Raw genomic sequence first — 12,613 nt, 5'->3', positions numbered from 1 at the left:
TACAGAAACTTGCTTCAATTTCATACCTACAGTATTTATTGAATGTCTACTGTGTGTATACTCTGGATGAGGCCCAATCTTGAATAACAGTGGAAGGATGATCAAGATGGAGTGAACTTACTGTAGAGGGATTAGGCAGGAATAACTTAGTGAGAAAGATGATTCTTCATACTAGTAGAGAAAACGTAATGTCTCCTAAAGGCTGGAGGAGGGAGACATGACTGTGTCGAAATTTGAACAAGGTCCTTACCTAGGTTTTTACCAAGCAAGAATATCCTTAGGCCACAGTAAACATCTTCCTGGCCTATTTCCAATCCTTGCTGGCAATTGATTTTTGAGAAGAGTGTCAAGTCCACTTGATGGGGAAAGAATGGTCTCTTCAACAAATGGTGCTGGGAAAACTCAGTATCCACATGTAAAAGAATGGAAGTGGACTCCTGCCTCACACCATATACAAAAATTAACTCAAAGTGGATGAAAGACCTAAATGAAAGAGCTAAAACTAAAACTCTTAGAAGATAACACATGGAAATATCCTTAGGAACTGGTACTAGAAAATGGGTCCTTAAATATGACATCAAAAGCATGAGCAACAAAAGAAACAATAGATAAATTAGACTTCATTAAAATTAAAAACTTTTGTGCATCAAAGGACATTATCAAGAAAGTGAAAAGACAGCATACAGAATGGGAGAAAATAGTTGCAAATCATATATCTCACAAAGGTTTAATACCCATAATATATAAAGAACTCCTATAACACAAAAACGAAAAGACAAATGTTCTGGTTTGCTAACATTGATGGAATGTGAAATACCACAATGGATTGGCTTTTATAAAGGGGGTTTATCTGGTTACACAGTTACAGTCTTAAGGCTATCAAGTGTTCAAGGTAATGCATCAACAGTAGGGTACCTTTACAGAAGAATGGCCCCCACAAGATTCCACCAAAGAACATGGTGTTTTGGGGGACATAATACATCCAAACCAGCACAACAAACAAGCATCTGGAAAACCTCTGTTAGCTTGGAAGGCATGTGGCTGGTTTCTGCTTGCTCCCAGGTTGTGTTTCAAAATGGTATTCTCCAAAATGTCTCTGTGCCAGCTTCTCAGGGCAAACTCTGGGCTAGTACCTCCAAGGCATCTGCAAAACTGCTTTCAATGGCTGTCTTCAAAATGTCTCTGTAAGATGCAACTGTGAGCTCCTTCTGTCTGAGCTTCTTATATAGGACTCTAGTAAACTAATCAAAGCCCATGCTGAATGGGCAGGGCTATGCCTCCATGGAAATTATCTAGTCAGAGTTATCACCTACAGTTGGGTGGGTCACATCTCCATGGAAACAACCTAATCCAAAGTTCCCAACTTAATCAGCACTAATACATCTGCCCCCACAAGATTCCACCAAAGAACATGGTATTTTGGGGGACATAATACATCCAAACCAGCACAACAAACAAGCCCAATTAGAAAACAGGCAAAGGTCCTAAATAGACATTTCCTCAAAGAAAATATGCAAATGGCTGATAAGCACAAGAAAAGATGCTCAATATCATTAGCCATCAGGGAAACACAAACCAAAACCACAATGAGATACCACTTCATACCCACTAGATATTTAGAAAACAACAACAGAAAATAACAAATGTTGGTGAGGAGGTGGAGAAATTGGAACTCTTTTGCATTGCTTGTGGGAATGTACAATGGTGAAACTTCCGAGAAAAACAGTTTGATGGATCCCCAGAAAGTTAAACATAGAATTAGCATGTGATCCAGCAATTCCACTGTATATACCTTACTTTAGTTTCCTCATTGCTAAAGTAAGCACCATGAAATGGGTTGGCTTAAACAATGGGAATTAGTTGGCTCAGTTTTGAGGCAAGGAAAAGTCCAAATCAAGGTGTCACTAAGGCGATGGCTTTCTTCCCAAAGAGTGGCAGTCTTGGGCTGGCTGTCAGTGACCCTTGGTCCTTGGTCCTCTGTCACATGGCAATGCACATGGCGGCTTCCCCTGGCCTCTCCTTTCTCTTCCAGGTTCTGTTGACTTTCAGCTTCTGACTTTCCCTCTGTGGCTTTTTTTCTCTCTGAGCTTCCCTATAATGCCTTCAGTAGTAGGATATAGACTCATCCTGGACCATCCCTTATCTGAAGTAACTCATCAAAAGGCCCTACCTGAAAGCCTTCAAACCCACAAGAATGCATAGAGTTTAAAACTTGTTTTTCTGGGGTACATATCTCCAAACCACCACATACCCCAGAAGCTTGAAAGCAGGGACTCAAACAGATACTTGTACAACCAAGGTGTACATAACAGCATTATTCACAATAACCAAAAGGTGGAAATAATCCAACTCTCCATTGACAGATGAATGGATAAACAAAATGAGGACCATTTATACCATGGAATATTATTCAGCCATAAAAAGGAATGAAGCTCTATTACATGGATGAACCCTGAAAGCATTATGTTTGGTGAAATAGGGCAGACACACAGGTCAAATAGTGTATGATTTCACTTACAGTAAATGAAATATCTTGAATAAGCAAATTCATAGAGACAGAAAGGAGATTAGAGGTTACCAGGGACTGGAGGAAGGGAGGATGGGGAGCTATTGCTTAATGAGTACAGTTTCTTTTTGGGGTAATGAAAAAGTTTTAGTAATGAAAGGCAGTGATGGTAGCACAACATTGTGAAGGTAATTAATACCATTAAGTCATACATTTGAAAAATGGTTTAAGTGGCATCTCTTAGGTTTCATATATCTTGCCACAATTTTTAAAAAAGAAATGAATAACTGATGCATATTACAATATGCCTGAGTCCCTTCTGTCCTCCATGACCCAGGAGGATGTTAAACCAGAAGCTCCAGTTCACCTAATTCAGCAAATACCCTTAAAGCAAAAGTGGCTTCAGTGCCACTCCCTACCACTCTAGTTTCCAGCTTTCATTTAGATTTTGGCTTGATAATTCCCTATTATCATTTCACTATTTGAAGCTTTTAAGAAGATAACTTAAATTTTTTTTTATCCAGTGAGTGTTTATAGTCATCAGTAGAAAGACTGGTCCAAATAACATACACTTTCATGTTAGAAGAAACAGGATTTGAGTGATTGTCTTTATATATAACAGTCTAAGGAAAGGACCAGTATGGGAGGTGTGCTGGTTTGGATGTATTATATCCCCCAAAACACCATGTTCTTTCATGCAGTCTTGTGGGGGCAGACGTATTAGTGTTTATTAGGTTGGAACCTTTTGATTGTTTCCATGGAGATGTGACTAGTAACACCTTTGATTAAGGTGTGACCTCTGATTAGATTATTTCCATGGAGGTGTGGCTCTGCCCATTCAGCATGGGTCTTGATAAGTTAATTGGAGCCCTATAACAGATCAGACAGACAGAACTCCCTGCTGCAGAAAGACAGACACTTTGAAGAATGCACAGGAGCTGAGAGTGGAGCTGGAACACAACCTGGGATCAGCAGATGCCAGCCACGTGCCTTCCCAGCTAACAGAGGTTTTCCGGACACCATTGGCCTTCCTTCAGTGAAGGTATACTTGTGCTGATGCCTTCATCTGGACATTTTCATGGCCTTCAGACTGTAAACTTTGTAACTAAATAAACCCCTTTTATAAAAGCCAATCCATTTCTGGTGTTTTGCAAAATGGCAGCATTAGCAAACTGGAACAGGTGGCTTTCAGACCAAAATAGTCAGGAGACATCTCCAGGGGAAGGAGCTGCTTCCTCAGTGCTATTCATATCTCACCATGGAGGAGGCTGTCTCCTCAAAATGGTGGCCAGAGTAATTGCATAGCTGGAAAGGGGTCCTTCAGGGGCAGCACCAGAACAATCTGCCATGTGGGCTGAGTCAGTGCCTTTGCTCCCTTTAATTCACCACTGATTCCCCTATCTAAGCAGCAGAACCATATCAAATGGCCTGACACGCCCTCTCTGCCAGTGGTCTCAGACTATCTGCTCCAGCCCTGCTCTGATCCCACCACTCAGGGGTCAGATTTCTTGTTTCCCTTCTCCAGTTTCTCTTCACACCTCGCTCTGGACTCTCAGCCCTTTATTCCATTTGCCTTTGGCTCTCTGCCACCAGCTGTGATACCTCTGTCCCCCTGGCTCTACCTGACCCCACCCACCTGGGTGCACCCCCTAGAGGATGGCAGGCAACTATCTCTGCCTGAGTGGTGGGCAGGACAGACACCCATGGCAGGGCCTACACAGGGTCCACAGCCCTGCACAGGGTCCCTCTAACAAGATCCTAATGCGAAAGCTAAATAACTCGATTCCCAGAACCTGCCTGCACTGCTGAATGATTAATGTCTGAGGTCAATGACATTTTAAACGTTACTGGGAAGTACAAGTTTCTAATTGCATTTTAGTATCCTGTATGAATGATTCATTTTTTAAAGTCCTATGGAAATGAGTTATATGCTACTCTAACTTTAAAGCCTTTTACATGTAGTCTCTATATCACATCAAAAAGAAATATGAGCTCCATCTATGGGGAAACACACTATTAAAACTAGTTATCTTTTTCACCCCCTTTCAGTCAGCACTCATTAGACAGAAATGAAGATCAGCCTTTGGGGCACAGCAATATAATTATTAGAATGGTATTGTGTTAGAGCTTAAATAACCCTGTTTCCTAATATCTCACACTGGCTTAGGCAATAAGGATGGTGGATTAGCTCATGAGCCTTCCGGCTTGGAAGTTGGCAGATCCAGGCTGGTTCAGAGTGATGCACCAGGCTCTCCCTACTCTGACATCCTCATGGAAGTTTGTCCCCAGCTGGCCTGGCACAGTCCCAGGTCGGCTCCCAGGGCCTGAGCCCCAAGGCTTCATGTACCATGTGCAAGGCAGTGGGAAGCAGGGGCCTCTCCACGGTGTTCTATCATGGGGGGCGGGATTTTCACATTGAGCACATTGACCAAAACATGTCCACGTGTTTATCATTCAGGGTTCTCCAGAGAAACAGAATGGACAAGTTATATATATATATGTAAACTAGAGATTTATTATAGGAATTGGCTCACATGACTATGGGGATTATCGACAAGTCAAAATTCTATAGGGCAGGCCGCAACCTGGAAACTTCAAAAAAAGTGATGTTGAATTCCCCAGGAGAAGTGTGCTGACTGAAGTAGAGATAGAAATTCTTCTTTCTGACTGCTGAAATTATCAATTCTTACTTTAAGACCTCCAATTGAGTGGATGAGAAAAGACTTTCTATTGCTGAGGGTAATCCCCTTTGTTAATTGTAGATGCAGTCAGCCATAGATGCAATCAGGTGACTAATGTTGTAAACTCACCTTTGAAATACTTTCACAGAAACAATCAGGCCAGTGCTTGCTTGGCCAGACAACTAACTGGACACCAAGCTGACATACAAAATTAACCATTACAACACTCTAAACCAATCCCTGGAGAAGGGACATAGAATTACCATGCTTGACTCAATCCAATCAGATTCGTCCTGTGTGGCCAAAGATGGGGCACACCTGAGCACATGGCTGCCAAACACTAGTTTCCCTGGATGAGGGGGAAAATGGGGGTGGTCGTTGGCTATGCCAGGGTCACCCATTCAGTTGACCCATTCAGCTGAGGTTCAGAGAGGTGAGGTGACACATTTAGACTCAATTTATGAAAATGCTGCCCATCCATAACTCATTTTCCTTTTGGGTTGGCTTCACCCAGTGACCCTAAGATGCTGCTTTTATGTCCTCCAGGTTCTGAGATAATCCTCACAAGGAAGGCATTCCAGTTTGCTAATGCTGCCTTTTTGCAAAACACCAGAAATGGATTGGCTTTTATAAAGGGGGTTTATTTGGTTACACAGTTACAGCCTTAAGGCCATAAAGTGTCCAAGGTAACACATCAGCAATCAGGTACCTTCACTGGAGGATGGCCAATGGTGTCTGAAAACCTCTGTTAGCTGGGAAGGCATGTGGCTGGTGTCTGCTCCAAGTCCTGCTTTAAAAAATGGCTTTCTCCCAGGACATTCCTCTTTAGGCTGTATCTCCTGTTCAAAATGTCACTCTCAGTTGCTCTTGGGGTGTTTGTCCTCTCTTAGCTTCTCTGGAGCAAGAGCCGGTTTTCAATGGCCGCCTTCAAAATGTGTCTCATCTGCAACTACTCTCTCAGCTCCAGCTACATTCTTCAAAGTGTCCCTCTTGGCTGTAGCAAGCTCGCTCCTTCTGTCTGAGTTTATATAGTGTTCCAGTAATCAAGGCCCACGCTGAATAGGCGGGGCCATTCCTCCATGGAAACCATCCAATGAAAGATCTCGTCCACAGTTGAGTGATCAAATCTCCACAGATATATCCAATCAAAAGTCTCCAACCCAGTCAACACCAATATGTTGCCTGCCCACACAAGACTGCATCAAAGATAATGGTGTTTTGGGGGACATAATACATCCAAACCAGTACAGAAGGCAAACCAACATACCCACAGAGTTTCTAGCTGATATACCAGGTACAAGGTAGAGGGAGAATCAGCCCCTACCTTTCTGCCTCATGACTGAAATGAGGCAATGCACAAGAGTAAGAGAGAGAAGTGCTGGGACTATGGCAGTATCCTGTGGTAGAACCTCACCAATAGAATGATGCTATTAGAGCATTGCAAGCAGTTTTCAAAAACAAAATCTTCAAAATTCTGCCAGATCATCCATTGGAGTCCATCCTAAACTTGTCAATGCCTTCTCCTAGTTCTCCTTTTCAACCATCCTCCATGAGGCAAAGAAGTGCAATATGCAGTCCTCAGCCTCAATGTGCATTCTCAGGAAGACCCAACAAAATAGGAGCCAAAGACTCACATGCAATCTATGGAGCCTTGTAACTACATACACATATTTAAATAATTTCAGAGTTTAACAATTTATTGGTCATGTTTCTGAAGGATAAAATGAGTGCTATGGAAGACTGTATGCACCATTTTGGATGAATTACTGTGGAGAGATGGATGTCTCTTTAGAATATCAGGACCTAGCTCCCTTCCCCCTCCCTTCTCTCCTCTGCCCTTTGCATCCCCCATGCACCCTCACCAGCCTTAGTAGTGGCTCCACCACTTTCATCTATGCCCCACCTCACCTCCCTCCATTAGGGGTGAGACGGGGGCCCCTTCCCACCATGTGCCCAGTTACGGCCTCATGGTATCAGTGTTTAGTGAGCCCATCAGAGCTTGTGAGTGTGAGGAGCTAGCTGCAGAGGGACCTGGAGAGAGGAGCACATGGCACTCTCCCCTGGTCCTGTGTGGGGAGCAGTAGGGGTGGCAGCAGGACACAGGTTCTCTCCCCCACCCTCCCCTCCCTCTTCCCTCACACCTGCTGAGGGACCTGTGCCAGGGGCCTGGGAGTGTGGGAAGAGGTGACATCTTGAGGAGGGAAGGAAGAACTGAGGCCAGGGATCTGCAACCTTAGGTAAACTAGAGTTGGGTCTCATTGATTGCAGTTGTAAACAAAGCAGATTTCATTTTATGTAAACTTAAATTCTTTTGTAAAGTCAGCTAGAGGTAGAAATTTGAGTTATGACAATGCTTAAACAGAAAGTTGGTTTACAGATTTTATCTTCTGGAAAGGGGAAAAATTCTGGTTGCGAATTACACTTCAGGACAAGGAAGTGGAGTCCTAAGTTCCCGTGGAAGCTTCTGTGGGTAGCCCGGTGTTTTGAAGCTGCTGTCTCCCGAGTGGATAAAGTGGCAATCCTGAGTGAGGTCATCAGGTTTACAATGACAAAATTCCGGACACCTGGCAATAACTACCAATAAAAGACCACCAGGAGAACACGGCTTCCTCCAGACCCACCAGGCCCACGACCTTATTATTAACAAAGGAACTTAAAGAAAAATAAATGAGAAGCCCTTCTGAGGTCTGTGCGTTTGTTCCTGTTAGCATAAATCTCACATCCAAGCGTTACCCAGGAATAAAAGGAAGACAGCCATGGAAAGGATGTGCCCCATTACGGAATGGGGAGCAGGAGACGCATCCCTCCAGTAGAATCACAGAAGACTAGAGCTGGGGAGGAGGCTCGGGGACACTCCAGCCAAGCCATCTCAGCACCGGGAAAGGAAGGTCAGAGCAGCCTCCCCAGCTCGCTGCAGCATTTCCTGGAGGAAATGAGAAACCAGCCCATAAGAATTTCATGTAACAATCCCATGATTTTTATCTTTCCCTCTTTCAGAATTTTTTTTGAAATTGTGAAGTATATTATATATTCCAAAGAGTTTATATACATATATATACAGTTCCCTCCCTTTTCTTTTTCTACAATTTTAAAGTGAAAAAGTCCAGGATGGGGTGGAGCAGGGGAAGTGACGTGACGTCAGCATGTGCTAACACCGGCCGCCTGGGGACCGTGTAGAATAGCAGCCCCTGGCTCGCACCGCACGGCTTCCCGCCCGGCGCACCGCACGCTGGCAGTTCCCACGGCGGCAGTAATCCCGCCGCAGGCTCTTGCAGCATGAATCCCTCCGCAGCCCTTTGCAGCGTGTACAACAACCAGCTAGCTGCTGGGCAAGGCTGGAGCCAGCGTTGCCGTCATTGTTTTAGCTGGACCTCCTCCTGTGGGATTGAGTCTTAACTCTGCACAAATATTTAAAGGCTCCGGGTGTATATAAATTGGTTATTCACTCATGGTTTCTCATGTTTCCACCAAGTAAAAGAACACTAGATCTGGACTCTTGATGCACATAGTAGAAGTCCTTTTATCAAATGTTATTGATTAAGGAAACAGGGCACCAACAGGGCAACTAATTCACAAATATTAAAATGGTGGATTGAGTAATCCTGATGGCATCACAGAAGTTGCCCTTCCTTTGATTCTTAACCAGCTAAATGATTCTGATGAGTAAAATGACACAGTTTTCCAAAGAGATTGGGTGCTTTATGCACTTCCTCTTCACCCCCAGGCTGGGCACTGAGGGTCCTAATTTCTTTTTTTTCTTTTCTTTTTTTTTGACTTTTTAAAGGGGGTTTATTTGGTTACAAAGTTACAGTCTTAAGACCATAATGTGTCCAAGGTAAGGTGTCAACAATAGGTACCTTCACTGAAGGATGGCCAATAGCATCCGGAAAACCTCTGTTAGCTGGAAAGGCACGTGGCTGGCGTCTGCTTGCTCCTAGGTTGCATTTCAGCTCCTCTCTCAGCTCCTGTGCATTCTTCAAAGTGTCCCTCTTGGCTACAGCAAGCTCGCTCCTTCTGTCTGAGCTTATATGGTGCTCCAGTCAACTAATCAAGGCCCATGCTAAATGGGCAGGGCCACACCTCCATGGAAATTATCCAATCAGAGTTATCACCTACAGTTGGGTGGGGCACATCTCCATGGAAACAACCTAATCCAACCTTTCCAATTTAACACTAATAGGTCTGTCCCCACAAGATTGTATCAAAGAACGTGGCTTTTTCTGTCTGCCCCGTGATTTTAACTCTGTGATATTTCCAAGCTCCATCGCTTAAGTCTACTTACCCTTCTTGTCTCTTTTGTGGCCACACAAACCTTAAGAATCAGCCTCAAGACACCAAATCCTCCCTTTCGCCCCTAGGTCCATTTCTACTCCAAGTTTGAGTATCCAGACCAAAGTCCAGACCTCACCTTCCCTGTCCTGGGAGGCGGGCAGTGACCTCTCACACCCTAGGTTTTGGGGAGTCCAATCTGTGCCCAGATACCTCATAAAGCATGATCACCTGGGCTCAAGGTGTGGCCCAGAGCCTGGCGCTGTTGCTTCCCAGGTGTTCTCGTGTGGTCACTAGGCAGGGGGTGTGGCGGTGGGGTAGAGGCAGGGAACTTGGCAGTGGCCTTTCCTGTTCTGAGTAGTAGAAGTTCTTTTCTGTCTTCAGGGATCTGTCTGCAGCAGAAGGAACTGGGATTGGAGATGAGAACCCATAAGAAATGCTCTTGTCATCTTCTCCCAGGCAGTACCCACTCCCAGAGAGGGGCCTTCCTGTGTTGCCTCTCACCCAAGGAATTGTGTTAGGACACACTTATCTCCAGGTTTGGGGGCAACAGTTGGGGAGGAAAGCAGTGCCTCTGGTGGGGAGTCCTCACTTGAAGGCTTCCCTGGCCTTCTGGCTGCCCTGCAGTCAGTTTGAGTCCTTTTCAATTCTTTATCCCCTTTGCCATGTGACCTTGTGATGTCCTAGATGAATAGTGTACTTTCCCAACAACAGACTTTGGGCTTGGCAGTGAGAATTACTTTGTCCAGTGAAACATTGGCAGGCATGTCACAAGCAGAGACATTAAATGTGCTGCCATCGTGTGACCTTGCACATCTGTGAGAAAAGGATGACCCAGGCAGCTGCAGCAACATCAGCCTGTTCCCCACACTGAACCCAATCCATAGCCTGAAACCAAGGCAGTTGATCCACAGCCTGAAGAAAAGCCACTCAGTAAACCCTAGCCTAGATAGCTGAACATCTGCCAATTCACATACCCACGAGTGAGGGGAAAAAGCTGTTTTTAGTAGCTGCTAAGATTTTGGAGGTTGTGTGTTAAATATCTGGCAAATACAAGCCATAAATCCATTCAGCTTGAGATGGTCACCAATGCTATATCCACAGGTTCTACCTTGGGACCAGGCTGGTGACACTACTCTGTGCCATTCTAATTCCTATCTAAGAACAAAAATGGAATGATCTAGCTGTGTAGTGTTAGTTCTAGGAAAGAAACAAGGACATTCTACATGGTGATTTGGCACAAGCCTTCGAACCCTTCATCCTTACTGTAACAATAGTTCCCACACCTTCTCAGGCCTGATTTGCCCTTTGCTCCCCAAACCAACCAAGTGGGTAGGAAAACCTGTTGCCAACCCAACCAAGCAGGTAGGAAAACCTGTTGCTAGACACACCCCAAACTAATTTGGGCAGAGAATAAAAATATATATGCAGGGCCTCCCTGAGGAGCTGGGAGAAAACACGGAAGTGATGGACTCCTCACCTGGATTGTTGCTGATGTTCTCACAAACATTGAGGACTGATGGTTTGGTATACTGAACCTTCTATCTTGGGGCTTGCCCTTATGAAGTTCATTATTGCAAAAGACAGGCTAAACCTGCTTATAATTGTGCCTAAGAGTCTCCCCCTGAGTACCTCTTTGTTGCTCAGATGTGGCCTTCTGTCTCCAGCTAAGCCATCTTGGCAGGTGAACTCACTGCCCTCCCCACTATGTGGGACCTGACTCCCAGGGGTGTAAATCTCCCTGGCAACATGGAATATGACTCCTGGGGAGGAATCTAGACCCAGCATCATGGGATTGAGAACATCTTTGTTCTAGTTTGCTAATGCTGTGGAATGCAAAACACCAGAGATGGATTGGCTTTTATAAAAAGGGGGTTTATTTGGCTACACAGTTACAGTCTTAAGGCCATAAAGTGTCCAAGGTAACACATCAGTAATTGGGTACCTTCACTGGAGGATAGCCAATGGCATCCAGAAAACCTCTATTAGCTGGGAAGGCACATGGCTGGCATCTGCTCCAAAGTTCTGGTTTCAAAATGGCTTTCTCCCAGGACGTTCCTCTCTAGCAAGCTTGCTCCTCTTCAAAATGTCACTCACAGCTGCACTGAGTTCCTTCTCTTTGAGTCAGCTCATTTATATGGCTCCACTGATTAAGGCCCACCCTGAATGGGTGGGGCCATGCCTCCATGGGAATATCTCATCAGAGTCATCACCCACAGCTGGGTGGGGCAAATTCCAAGCAAATCTCATCAGCACCAAAACGTCTGCCCACAAGACTACATCAAAGATAATGGCATTTGGGGGACACAAAACATTCAAACTGGTACAATCTTCTTGACCAAAAGGGGGATGTGAAATGAAACAAAATAAAGTTTCAGTTGCTGAGAGATTCCAAATGGAGTCAAGAGGTCACTCTTGTGGGCACTCTTATGCACTATATAGGCAACCCTTTTTAGGTTTTAATGTATTAGAATAGCTAGAAGTAAGTACCTGAAACTGTCAAACTGCAACCTAGTGGCCTTGACTCTTGAAGATGATTGTATAACAATGACAGTGTGATTGTGAAAACCTTGCGGATCACACCCCCTTTATCCAGTGTATGGATGGATGAGTAGAAAAATGGGGACAAAGACTAAATGAAAAATAGGGTGTGGGGGGTATGATTTGGATGTTCTCTTTTACTTCTATTTTTTTATTCTTATTTTTACTATTTCTGGTATAAGGAAAATGTTCAAAAAGTAGATGGGGAGAGGCGGGGCAAGATGGCAGACTGGTGAGCTGTATGTTTTAGTTACTCCTCCAGGAAAGTAGGTAAAAAGCCAGGAACTGCGTGGACTGGACACCACAGAGCAATCTGTCTTTGGGCATACTTCATACAACACTCATGAAAACGTGGAACTGCTGAGATCAGCGAAATCTGTAAGTTTTTGCGGCCAGGGGACCCGCGCCCCTCCCTGCCAGGCTCAGTCCCGGGGGAGGAGGGGCTGTCAGCTCCAGGAAGGAGAAGGGAGAATTGCAGTGGCTGCTCTTACCGGAAACTCATTCTACTGATTCAAACTCCAACCATAGATAGACTGAGGCCAGACACCAGAGACTCTGAGAGCAGCCAGCCCAGCAGAGAGGAGACAGGCATAAAAAAAAAACAACACGAAAAACT

This window comes from Choloepus didactylus, chromosome 2 (genome assembly GCF_015220235.1).
Source record: "Choloepus didactylus isolate mChoDid1 chromosome 2, mChoDid1.pri, whole genome shotgun sequence".
Lineage (NCBI taxonomy): Eukaryota > Metazoa > Chordata > Mammalia > Pilosa > Megalonychidae > Choloepus > Choloepus didactylus.
Note: the sequence above shows the minus strand (reverse complement) of the source record.